Raw genomic sequence first — 14,130 nt, 5'->3', positions numbered from 1 at the left:
GGGAGCAGGTAGAGAAGGGGACAAAGCAAGAGGCCAAAAGGCACATGGAAAAGCAATGCAGGAGAAGTAATGAGAGAGCAACAGAATGAATGCAAGGAGGGCTACAACACCAGAGCAGTTGCAGGAAAAGGACAAGCACTGTGCTGTGAAATGTCAGGGCTATTTAATTCATTAGGAGGCAATGATTATGGCACTGTACTGAATGTCATCTGCTGGGTTAAACCTTCCTCAGCAGGCCCATGCTGGATATATATATTGAATGTTTGGCTATGGTTGGAAACATGGAGAGAAAGAATGTAGTCAGCCAGCCAGCCAGAACCAACACACACTTTTTTGTGTGGGGCTCCTGGCATGCACAGGAGGTTTGTAGGTAATCCTACAAGTATATTGATGAAATAATGGAGAAATTGTTAAATAACCTTGAAAAAGTGTTTGGCAGCTTACATCCATTCATCTTCTATACCTGCCTATTCCTATTCAGAGTCACAGAGGGATGAAGACTATCCCTGTATTCACAAATGGAAAGAAGGTCACCAGTCTATCATAGGATTAACACCAGGCACATTTAATCTTCTATTTTACCTGATCTGCATGTTTTTGAACTGTGGGAGGAAACCAGATCACAGGAGAACATCCGTAGGACTTTCTTGCTGTAACATTCGGACGCTGTCGGCCTCAATAACTAAGTCCCTGTGTTGCCCCTCACTAAAAAATTTACAGTATAGAAAACTTTAGCCTTATGCTCGCTCAATCCTGACCTGAAATTGTCTGACCAAATCAGCGCAGCAGTCTCAAAACTGAAAAGAATATAGGGTGTATTACCTTAAGTCAACCAAGATTGATTCAACTAACCTCCTAACCCGGTTGGATCATCTTTTGCTTGTTGCAGCATAGATTCGGCAAGGTGCTGGAAACATTCCTCAGAGATTTGGGTCCATAATGACATGACAGCATCACACACCTGCATCACACAGATCTGTCAGCTGCACATCCATCATGTGAGTCTTAAAGTTCCACCACAGTGCGGTGAACTCGAGAAAACAATTTCAGATGAACTTTGTGCTATGATTAATTATTCTGCTGGATGCTGCAATCAGACAATGGGTACACTGTGGTGATAAAGGGATGGACTTGGTCAGGTAGGCTGTGGCCTAAATTATGCCCAAAAAATATCCCCCAGATCATTACAACACCAACCATTCATGCAAAGCAGTATGAATCCATGATTTCATGTTGTTTACAAAAACTTTGGACCCTGCCATCGAAATGTCCCAGAAAAAATCAAGGCTCATCAGGCCAGGCAGTAGTTTTCTAATCTCTTGCTAATTTCCAGATTTGGTGAGTGAGTTTAAGCCTCAGTTTTCTGTTTTTAGCTGACAGGAGTGGTCTTCTGCTCCTGTGCTATGTATATTTCAAGACTTGTGCATTCTGAGATGCCGTTCTGCATATCTCAATTGTAACAAGTGGTTATTTGAGTTACTGTTGCCTTGCTATCGGGTTAAAGCAGTTTCGCAACTCTTCGGAGAACTGCCACTCACTGGACTCACTCATTTTCGGACTATTGTCTGTAAACCACAGAGATAGCTGTTGGTAAAATCCCAGTAGCAGTTTCTGAAATACTAACTAAACCATGCCACATTCAAAGTCACTTCAGGAGGTCATCAGATGTAACAGGACTCAAACCTTTTATAAAAGTCCAACTATTGTCTCGTCTGTCCACAGAATGTATTATATTCTGTCATGGACTATGAAATGCGTTGGACTCAATACTATTACTATTGAATGTTCACAGGTGTTTTTACAACTGGATGAGTAACATAATCTTGAGGCAAAGGTTGTAGAAGTGTTGGAATTCAAGGTTTGGGATCACAAACAAGCTGGTTCAGGATCTTCTTTTTCTACAACAGATTCTCTCAGTAACACGCCAGGATTTCTCTGCAGGGAAGTACTCTTCAGCCTGTTATTCTCAGTGAATACACAAGTATTAAAGTAACTGTTTACTCATATATATATTTGACTGCACATGCCAATGATGCTATTCGTTTAGAGATTTTGCACTTTAAAACAAAGCCAATCAAAAGTGCAGACAGGATCCTGCATTTTATGATAAAACTCACATCATCTCACAGCTCCATCATTAAAACCCAAGATATTGTTAACATCTGGTAAGAGCTATTTCAAGGGCTGAAACAATCATTTATTCTCACAGTTGTGTGGAACATCCAAAAGCAGTTCCTTCTGAAAATAATGAGATTCCTTCTTTCTGAGGTTCTCATCACTGGGAGAAAAAAAACCCTTTTAGGCCACGGCTGTAAAGAGACTTACTCGGTGGACATGCCAATCTAAGAGACGTGGGCTAGATGAGGAGGAGGCAGATAGGCAAGAGCAGCAGAAGAGGATTAGCACCATCACTATAGGCCACAGTGATATGAGAAGCATGGACAGGAATACAGTACATGTGCAGATCCTTGACATCATAAAGAGAGTCCAGTATATTGAATATAATGAGGTCTTCATCCTCTTGTGACTTGCGGCTGAAGGTCCCAGTGGGTGAGTGATTAGTGTCCATGCAGTGTGTGTGTGTGTGTGCATGTGCATGGGAAAATGACTGTCTCTCTCTCTCAGAAATATGAATATGGTAAAGTATGTGGCATGCGTGCTCTAGACCAGTGTGCTGTAGCTATCTAAGAATCATGAACATTCAGTGACCATAACAGGTGATAAGACTATTTGTCTTGCATAGCTTTACCAACATACAGTGATGGGATGTATGGATTGAAAGATCGATAGGAAATTAGAAAGGAAGAACAAAAGGGGAGGAGACAGAGTGAGTGACAAAGAGTGAAAGCAAGAAGAGCACAACAGAGCAGTAGGAGGGTATCAAAGTGTCAAGATCTGATAGCTAGTCACTAGATGTCATTGAGGAAGACACAGAGAGGTAATGAGAGCCGTGGCAGAGGGGAGAGAGGCCAGAGGGCTGGACGCAAAGGCCAACTGAGAAATTGAGAGGTTGAGTGTGGAAAGGAGGAAGAGAGGGGGGGAGATGGATGAGGTGCGGGACCTGAAGGCACAGAAAAGAGAAGAGCACCAAGGAACGCACGTGAGTGGCTCTTTATCACGTGAAGCCGCTTAAAGCCGATGGCTGTGTGTCACATATTCAGACGGTCACGTTCGCATGTTTGCTGCACAGAAACTATGGATACTGTGCAGTCAAAGTGAGCCGCATGAGTGAAAGCAAGGCTGTAAAAGAAGAGATGTGTCAGGAAAAAGCAAGAGTCACATCTGCTGAAAAAGATCAAAAGCAACTGGTGATAACAGGAGGCAGGCAGGCAAAAAACAAAGACAACCAGGTAGAATGTGCTTAGAAAGCCAGTAGAAGGAATGGAGTGAACCACAATCCCCTATTGGACAATGATAAATTGCTCATTTTGGTTTGAGTAGAAGGTTTGACAGTAACACTGGCTGCCTTGTTAAAGCCACGGCGAAATAAAATTGCGTGTCATTCCTTTTTTATGTTACTCAATTTTATTATAGCTATCCAACTCGAGGAAAGAGTGAGTGTGACAGTAACTGCTGTGTGGAAATCTGGGTCAGACATGACGTTTAATAACCAGGGAACAAGCTGATACTGTTTGATCACATCAGCCTATTGTTCTGCCATGGATTATAGAGACAAATGGTGGCATGAACAAGATTTAGAATAGACAATTTTTCCCCTCCAATGTCTGTAAAACAATGTGCGTGGGAGCACAGGTAAAAATCCTTTCACTGGTGTTTTTTTTTTCCTGCTTGATCGCTCCTGTGCACCTTCTCTCTCTCTTTATCACACACCAGCGTATTTTTTTGCAGCCACAAATACACACCTGAGCATAAGCACGCGCACACAGTCCCAGCAGTCCATCACTGAGCTGTAACTCCACTGCCATCTCCAGGTCGTGTGTGGAACACATCCCGGATTGATTGGAACATAGTGATGAAGAATGGCTGTTGGCTCTATCACAGCTATCATTGTGATTTTATGCACTGAGCGTGTTGACTGCGGGCCGGGGAGGGGAGTGTTCACCTCTCTCAGGAAGCACACACAGATTGTTCTGGGAAAGGGGGCTGCGTATATATTACAAACGACATGACATTTGTTTGCCAAAATGTGTTTGTCGTAATCACGTTGATAATGTTTCATTTCGTCCCGTCTTGCAAAGTGCTTCGTTGAGAGGAAAGGTGCAGAACTCTGTTTTGGAAAGAAAGAAATCTCAGATGATGTGGGTGACCAGCAAGAAACGTTGATCATGTACGCCTGCCTCCACGCCTCGGTGGCTAGGTGTGCCCCTTTGCATAACTATGGTCAGACCATATGCTGTGTCCACATAGCAACAGCATGTAACTAATGTATTGTCTATCTGTTTGATGCAGCTGTTTGTTCCCATCCATTTTTTTACCGGTTTTGCACATTTTGTAATGCTCTTGAACATTCGCTCCACTGTAGATGCATCTAAAGATATTTTTTTGAAATGCAAAGACTTGCATGAACACAATGTGAATACACACCTATCCCATCCCTGCGGTTTATCTGAGCCAACAGCACAGAAGGCTTTAGCTAAGATTAATGCAAAGACTGAAAGCAGGGGGAAATAGCTTTCCTGGCACTCTTCAGAGTCTCCAAATCCACCTACTAGTGCCTTTGGCCCCACTGTTTTACACATTTTACCCTGTAAGTTTAAGATATAAGGAAACAAAACTGTAAAAACAACATTTTTTGAATTTAGGATAGAACTGCATAGTGGAAGTATTTCTTGGCTGACAAGGTTCATTATTTATGCGTTGACTGCTTATAATTAATTGCAGTAAAAGTTGCAAAATGCACAACTGCAAGTTCCAAAAAACCTGCAAACCTTTTTGCACTTTGAAGAAGTGGTAAGGATTTTGTTTGTGGATAGCTGCTGCCGCCTACCAATCGCCATGCTAAGCTGTGCCGGTTACCTCCTGGTTACAATTAACAGTCAACAGTGGTATCAGACTTTTTTAACCATGTTCATTTTTTTTTAACCATGTTCATTTTCCCAGAAATCTTTAAGGAACATTAAAGTGCATTGCAGTCAGTGAAGTCATTCATTGCACTACCTCCCAGGCACCATCCTTTTGCTCCCCCCTCTTTTTTTCCCCTCCTCATATCATCCATGTAAATCAGTCAACTACTGTTAACTGCTGTTTTGCACTGTGGAATTGTATTTAATTGGCTTTGTTGATCATTTATTCAACCCACACAGTAAACATACTACCTGATTTTTAGTTAATCATCCCTTTATCAGGCTACACCACCTGCTAATGCTGATTATTTATGGATTAACGGCCATCTAGCACATATCTTTCGCCACACATACACGTTCACCCAAACAAACCCGGCTGGAATTCAGACACACGCATCCTTCTGCTTTTCATCTTTATTTATTATCTGGAATTATGTTCACGAAGATGCGTGCGCTCACACACACACACACACATACAGTATATAGCACACACATGCATACATAGACACAGCACTTGGGGATGGACGGTTTCTGTCATCGCAGCACTTTCCCAAACAGGCTCTGATTAAACAGCAGCTTAGAGCGCTTTAATTTCATGGAAGAACAGACAGCGAGAGAGGGCGCGATGGAGAGAGACAGAAAGAAGGTGTGTGTGTGTGTGTGTGTGTGTGAGAGAGAGAGAGAGAGAGAGAGAGAGAGGGCAACAGATGTATGGACAAGGGAGAGAGGAGGAGAAAAAAGGTGACGGGTAGGGGGGCTGATAGGAACAGAGAGAATGAAACAAGCTGCAGCAGGAGAATAGATTGAAATGATGGATAGAAGATGAGAGAGAATGGGTGGACACAGTAAAGAGAGAGATTACTTAAGTCACGGAAGGCAGCAATGATAGACGGGATATGGAGGGAAGAAAGAGGACAGGGAAGAGTGAAGGCACAGGAGGAAGGAGATGGGGTGGGGGTGGGGGGGTTAAAGAGATATATAAAGAGAAATCTGAAGACCTGTCCAGAATTTTTAAAAAACAAAAAAAACCTTGAACAGGAGGTGAGGAGAGGTTGGAGAATATATATGCTGCAGGCAGGTGGAGGTGCTTCAATATTTCAGTCATATAAAAAATTTAAATCCCAGTTAAAATCTGTGAATACTGCATATTTGTGATTAGTCTTACGTGCCGTCACACAACACGTTCGTTCCTCTTATCTGTATCGCTACACACACACACACAGATCCACAAGCGCACACATTCGTGACAGCCACGTGCTTCCAGTTAATGGCTGAATGGAAGATTATTAGGGGATATCAGCTATGGGGACGTAACCATGGGGCCAAACTGTCACACCAGGTTCTGGGCTAACACACAAGGGAGCGACCGTGCTGGAAGAGCCTCTAGCAAAGGAAGGGAGTTAAGCCAGCAGCCCACAGCAGTTTAAATGTGCGTAGAGCATGTCTGTTTCTCCAGTTTCAGATGAGGTATTCTATAGATATCCACACGGGAGGGGCTCGGTTAAAGGGTTTTATTATTCAGAAAGGACAATATGGACTGCGTGAGTGCACACACACGCACACACACACACACAACACACACACACACACACACACACACACACACACACAAACAGGCTTTTTAAAGAGCTTTATGAAATATGTTAAAGTACTTACAAATCCATTTGCTTTGAAGAGCTTGCTGTGACCTTAAGGAGAACTGTGCCGTATTGCTGTGGTACTAGAATAGTTATATATGAATATTAATGTCATATTCTCCCCTCTGAACTGCCTAAACTGTGTGACACCTTTACTGCTGGCTGTTTGCATGCAGGTGTGTGCAAAGAATTCAGGCACTACAGTTACACTACGTGCACGCAGCTCCTTACCTTTACATTGTGCAGCTTATCAGGATTAATATTATATAGACTGCTCGGTGATGTGAGCACAGACATCAGCATCAAACGCAGCAGCTTCCAGGCTATGTAACCGCAGTTTTTTAAGAACTTTGAATCTTTTATATTTTTGATCATCTGCAACCATTGGGACCAATTTAGCATTCGCACCAACTGGAAAGATGTTTGAAAGTGTTTCAGCATGCTAGATAAGAAGCTCAAAGCCGTGTCTTGTGGAGAGACAAAAATAAAGAGGGAAAAAAAGAAGGAAAAATGAGTTGAAGACAACAGACATGTGAAGGTTGCTGTGGAGGTTTTGGAGCTGATGTGGATTAGGTTAACCCAGAAACCGGGAGCATGATATGAACTTCAAGTGGATGTGACAGATTTCTCTTCTTCACCTTTACTGTTCTTATACTCCGTTGTCTAGTCATCTCACCGCCTCACACTTCCCTCACCTGTTCCATATCTTTCCTGCTGTTTATCTTCAATTTCTCTTTTACACTTCTGTCCAAACCCTGCACTTTCACATCTCCTTTACCTCTATATTTTATCCATTTCTATCACCACTGAACTCTTGCCCGCTTCCTCTCTTCATCTACTGATTCTGTCTACTCTTCTTTTCATCCTCTTGTCAATTCTTTGGCCCCTAGCTTCCCTTCGCATTGGCCTCTCCTTTACTTGTTTCCTTCGATTTCTTTTTTTTAATTTCCTTTGTCCTTCTCCCCCCTCCCCTCCATTCTACACAAATTCTCTCGTTACTTTCTTTCATCGTCCTCTCTCCATATCCCTTCCCTCTGCTATAGATGGACAGAGCGGGGGAGATAAAGTGGAGAAGAAACCTGCATTTGCAAGCGAGGGCATCAGTATTTACACCCAAAGTCTGCGTATACCTGATCATCAGTGGCAGCCTTAGCCCAGGGAAGCAGTGCACAGTGTCAAACTGAATTTATTGCTGTACAACTTCGCAACATTAAGACTGTTTAAAAGTGCTGCTTAGCATTCTGATAGCATGCATCATCCTGCTCCAAGTCAAATGTTCCTGCACTGATTTAGTCAAGATGCACAGATGCACAAGTATGCACAGAAAACACTTAAATCCGGCTCCTTTGGGCTGAGTTTTCTAAAGCACGGTGATAGATGGTTTTCATCTAAATCTTGCGTTTTGGCTTCCTGTCTTCGAAGAATGGCTCAGCTTTCATTTGCAGCACTAAACATGAAGCATGTATAGACACACTGACCACAGCCCCATGCCTTTCTCCTCTCAAGAGGACAGTAAGGCAGCACACAACGGCATTTTGAATAATTCATGATGCTGTCGTTCTTGCACACAACATGCTAGAACGGGCTGAGTAGCCTGCAGCGCGGTAAAACTTCACTCTCTGTTTTTTTGCCATTTCCTTCACTCGGTTCGCTCTCATAAAAAAACGATATCCAGCCATTTGCATCTTTACAAGTGCGGCGGTGCTTAAAATGCAATTAAAAACGCACTCAGGCAACATCCTCAATAAATGTTACGAGGAACCCGACAAGGGAGGCGAGTGGGTTATTAGTGGCATCTTGAGGTGTCACAGTCACAAATATATTTTGCTAATATTGTGCTGTGCACCTCAGGACCCCACAGCTGGTTTTATCAAAGGTCGGCTGATGTAAAAAAATAAATAAATAAACAAATAAAAAATAGCAGCAATAATTATTAAAAATGACAATAATGAGCTTGAATCAGGGCAGCGCAGTGGCAAGCTGGTTAGCACTGCTCCCTCACAGCGAGAATGTGCAGGGTTTGAATCCACCATCTGCCCTGAGTGGAGTTTGCATGTTCTCCCCATGTTCCTCCCACTTTCCCAAAAGGTCACATTCAAATGAGCTGCGGGTTGTCTGACTTCATAATTTCACAGCTCAGAATGCATCCATAGCCAGTTACGGCAATCTAATCATCTTATTGCCTGCTTCAATAACAGGTGCTTTGTTTGTTGTTCTTTCCTCAAATTTTGAAGCCAATTAAACAAAACAAAAACAATACAAATGAGGCACGACCAACACGCTCATGTTAACTTTTAGTAAGGCCTCAGTCACACGGGCCTTGAGACCAGTTAGTGACCATCTGGCAACCACTGGGAAAATGTGCATTCCCTAACACGCTAAAGACACACTCACGCAGGCCTAGAGACCAGGCAGAGGCAACGGCTGGTCGCTACAGGAAAGTGTGTATTCCCCGACCAGTTGGTGAGGAGTGGTTTCAGGAGATTGCTGGCTGTCGCTAATGTGAAATGAGTTATTCGGTGCTGCACTGATAACCTCCACATGACTGTTTTGCTTGCTTGCTCATAGTTTGTATGGAAAACTTACACACACTTGGCTGCAAACGGCAGCAAATGACTGCAAGTTGCGAAACTGTGGAAAGTGCGACACAAACTGATGAAGGAGTGTGGAGCTGTATAAAGAAAAATGAGGAGTGATACTGTATACTGCATCTTAATTGTTAAATAGTTACACTCACAATTATTATGATAACTCCCCTGACACATTCAGGGGACCAACACGCGAGTGTGCGTTCCAATTATTAATCTGTACGACAATAAATTTTATTCATGCTGGACGCTAAAATTAACTAGGCAATACCAAAATGAGAACTTAATTACATGACAAATGTAAATTTGATTTATGGTAATTATGCTGCAATCAGGCAACCTGAGCTGCAATGTGCAAGCAGCACCAAACTAATTCACCTGCCACTAAACTCATACATACAAATGAAGTTATCTTTAAAAAAAAAAGTATATGAACAGAGATTTAGGCAGCATGAAACAGATAGGGCAATATTACAAGCCTGGGTGCTTCAGGCCAATTAAAGTCATATACATGCATGTGCACGTGCACTCGTGCATATGATAAACTGTACATTTGCAATAACCATAAGTCACGTATAACCTCATATAAGTGAAGTTCATTCTCTGAAGCCAATATATGATGGATCTTGCAGAATAGCAGTTTAATGGTTTCACAACTTGCAGGAACTTTTGCATGACGGCACAATGTATGAAGATTCACGCCTGATGTCTTCACAACTTAAACGTCAGCTTTAAAAAAGGGGGAAAAAACAACCAAATGACTGAAACTACTAAATTAAAATAAGCTGGAGCTGAAAGGCATGCAAATTATGTGAATACGCACACACACACATACACACACACGTAAGATAAGAATACTGCACCAAGAGGCCCAAATAGCAGAGCACTTTAATCACAGAGTTCATTTCATTTCCTCTCCTCTCCTTTATCACTGGCTTGGTTCTTATTCATCTTCATAAGAAAGCAGAGGAAAGAGGAGCCAGCTCCCCTAATAGCTCACTGATTTACATGATGAGTGTTTAGCCCCATAGACAAACTCCTGAAAAAGAGGAACAGAGAAAAGGACACACAGAAACCTCCACACACTTTCTCTAATACACACATACACACACACACACGTATATAGAAGAATGTAATTTGATTTCATATTACTAAGACAAAGAATCAGAAGCAGATACACACATACACACTCATCTGTACCCAAACACACACAGACATAAAGAGAACAAACAAGGCATGCCCTGCTATAAACAGATGAGTTAGCACTCGCACACTGCTTTGCTTGTTTAGCGTGTAACTCAATTTGAAATGCTAACACTGCCATACGCTCAGGGGTATGCAGTGGCAGGCCAGCATCATCAGCCCACTTTCTAGTAATTTAACTCCACTCTTTCAACGCAGAACACTTGTGCAGTGGCCCCATATTTTACACACACTGAGTAAAATTAATTGGGAATTTTTTTGAGCACACATCATTTGCACGCTGGACCTACTTTGAATTGCAGATGAAGACGAAGGGGGGTAGCTGTAATGTAGCACGCCGTCTTTAAGTGCGTGACTGCATTCGGGTGCATTTTGTTTCTATTTCCGACTATCCAAAATGCGTGAACGCGTGTGTGTATGTGTGTTCTGTAGAGCTAGCAGGAGTAATAATGACCTCGCGCTCCCTTATTAGAATCAATCATCAGTTAGAGAGGTGGTGAGTTTGGGGGGGGGGGGGGGGGGGGGTAATGACAAGGATGAGGAAGATGATGCTAATGTAAATATGGACAGTGGACATGAAATGAAGCTGGCAGCCTCCAGTTTAACTGTGGAAACACTTAAACTATTTTTGTTGTATATTAGCTGTATATTAGCTTAACGGTGAAGTATCGATATTCAGCCATGCTCATACTAAAACTCGTGATACCATTAATCTCACACTAAAACTGGTCAACTAATTCGTTAAAAAAAGTTGGAGGTGGAACTGGTGATTAGGCCACAGTAATTTCGATTAAACTCAGTGAACAAGTTATGCAGGACTGACAGCGCCACATTTATGGTTGCTGGCTACCGACAATAACAGGTGGAACTCACAGCGAGGGCTCCCAATTAAAATCAAAATCAACCTTCCTGCTTGTAATTGCTTTTCCACCTTCGCATTGTGTGTGTACGGCGCGTGTGCACATGTTTGCCCGCGCGTGGACGTTTGCGAAGTTGGTACTAAATTTAACGACACTGAAATTTCACAGCCTGGTTTGGCTATTAGACTGGCTCCGAATATTGACTCTTTTAATCCAGTTTGTTATAATTTCAAGTGATCTTTATGGCTTCGTAAAAGTCAAAGAATAAATCCTGCACTTTCCTCCTTGAGTGTGTGTCGGTGGGGGCACCGTGTTTTATTTCTCCTGTGGATACCTGAGTACTTTGTGTTGCTGCAAAGATTAGACTGAGCGCCCAACTCCATCAATATCCATGACTCCTGTATTGCTCACAAACACACACATGCACGCGGTGATGGAGTGAGCGGAACAGACCTGACACGCTCGCTCACTGCTGAATGGGTTCTCTGATGGACTGAGGCTATTTAGTCACGCGCACACACGCACACACTCAGCTGGTGATGGAGTGAAGCCATTCCCTCTCCTCACCTCATGCCCAGTAGCTGGATGGTAGCCCAGTTAAGACTTGCCAATTGGCTCTTCCGCCAAATCAACCACACAAACTTTTCTGATGAGCTCAGTACTGTACACACACACACACACACTTTCTCACAAACACGCAGCTTCACACGGCAAGTATTGATTCCCCCTGTAGAGTCATACTGGACACTTTTCCTACAGTTTCACACTTTTCAAGTTTTTTGGTTTTTGAGGGGGGGGCGTTCTCATCCTTTTAAAATGTGGCGTCCTTTGTCATTTGACTTGCCCTTGAGCTTAGGCAGACCCTTAAATTCTCTCATCTCCACCTTTTAATTATCCTGCAGAAACTATTCCACTGTGGATTAATAATATATCATTCCTCTGATTGCTTACATTCTCTTGGTCATAAAATTATCAATTGCGAACTTATAAGAATTAAAAACATTGTAATCGGTTTCATTCTCTCATTAGATCTAAATATTACACATGTCCCTGTGAAACTGCTTCAGCTGACCTCTAATAAACTCTCAACAATAGTCACCTCACAGCACCTGGGTTTTAATCCACCAGCCGCCTGAGGCCTCTCTGTCTCCCTGCGCCTTTGTGGGTTCTCTCCGCGTACTCCAGCTTTCTCCTGCAGTCCAAAGGCCAAAGCTTTTTAGGTTAACTGGTTGCTGTAAATTGATGTGAATCGGTGTAAATGGTTGTCTGTCTCTTTGTGTTAGCCCGGTTACAGACTGGTGACCTGTCCAGGGTGTATGCCTCCTCTCACTCAATGACAGCCGTGATAGGCTACCTAAATTGGATAAGTGGAAGAAGATGAATGGGTGGATGGATTGATTCACAGAAACCATATAAATTGTACTAACCATGGCTTTAACAGAGCCTTATACTTTTGGTCAGACACACTGTTACCTGCTGATGCTATTTTGTGACTTAAAGAGCAGCATCTAAAGGATTCTTAAGGTGCGTCCACACAGGAAGTATTTCATGGCAGCCAGAGAGCAATGGAAGTCAATGAGATTCGATGATGGGTGAAATAACAGCTGGCACAGAGTGGGCAATGTCCCAGGTTTAATTTTCTCTACTTCAGTGCAAGCTACTAAAGCACATACCAGAGAGCAAAGGATACCACTGATTCACATATGACAGCATGGTAATTTCATTAGAGGGATATTTAGGTACCCGGAGTCTGGACTGTCTGCTGGTGATTGACCTTCAGTAATAAAGCAATGTGGGATGAGCATTTACCTTAAAACAAGCTTAAAGACTGGTTCTGTTCTGTTATGCGCCTGCATCTCAAGCACACAGGCCTTCAGTCTGGTGGTCGTGCAAAGGCTTTAAGGTGCAAGATACATCCACAACAAAAAAACTGCACAATTAATTTCTTCTTTCTTTCCACCCATCCTCTTCCACTTATCCAGTTCAGGGTTGGGGGGCTTGTCATAGGCCAATGCAATGCACAACTCCACTCAGAAAGGCCCCTTCTTGTTGTGAAGTGACAGTACTATGTGCTGTGCTGCCCTGCAAAATTTTCCAAAACTCTGGAACAAAGAAGTAAAAAGCTGTAGAAGAACAAGTGCCCCAGAGAAAGGCCAGTCAGGCAAAGGATGGGAGCCATCTCTTCTATCCTTGTTTACTGCCAGTTACTAATGAACTGCCTGCTTCTGGGTGAAAAACTGTACACACGAACATGATTAATATACAGTCAGATGCACTGCAAAATGAGGCAAAAAAAACAACAAAACGCATCCACTCAGCAGCCTCTTTAAGGTTTAGTTCACCGGTTACATCATCAGTTATCGATGCATGGACTGATGGATGGATTTTCTGATTTCACACAAGCAGTCATCCCCAGGTCAGTCCCATCTGCATTAGTGGCATGAACTTTTGATTACAAGGCACAGAACAACAGCAAAATCAAAGTATGGTGTCAAATACATAAAGCCTAAAAATCTGCATTGGCAATGACTGGAAGAGTGACTCTGAGAACACCAGTAAATGCTGTCTCGACTCTTACTCACTTTTGTATTAGAACACAGAACAACCTCAAAAAAATAATTACTGTAATCTCACGAAGTATCTTTTTCTAAGCATTATTGGTGAGAAAAATCACAGAACTGGGAGCAATTTAAATGTTTTCATTCTTTGCAGATATGAAACGCATTCATGACGACTTACTGTCACACACTACACAATCCTAAGGGATAAAAATAAAATGTCCAAACGCTACAATTCAGTAGTGTTTTTATTTTTCTTC

The sequence above is a fragment of the Haplochromis burtoni genome, unplaced genomic scaffold, assembly GCF_018398535.1.
Source record: "Haplochromis burtoni strain Fernald_Lab_line unplaced genomic scaffold, NCSU_Asbu1 Contig_38, whole genome shotgun sequence".
Taxonomy (NCBI): domain Eukaryota; kingdom Metazoa; phylum Chordata; class Actinopteri; order Cichliformes; family Cichlidae; genus Haplochromis; species Haplochromis burtoni.
This window is presented reverse-complemented; position numbering follows the sequence as displayed.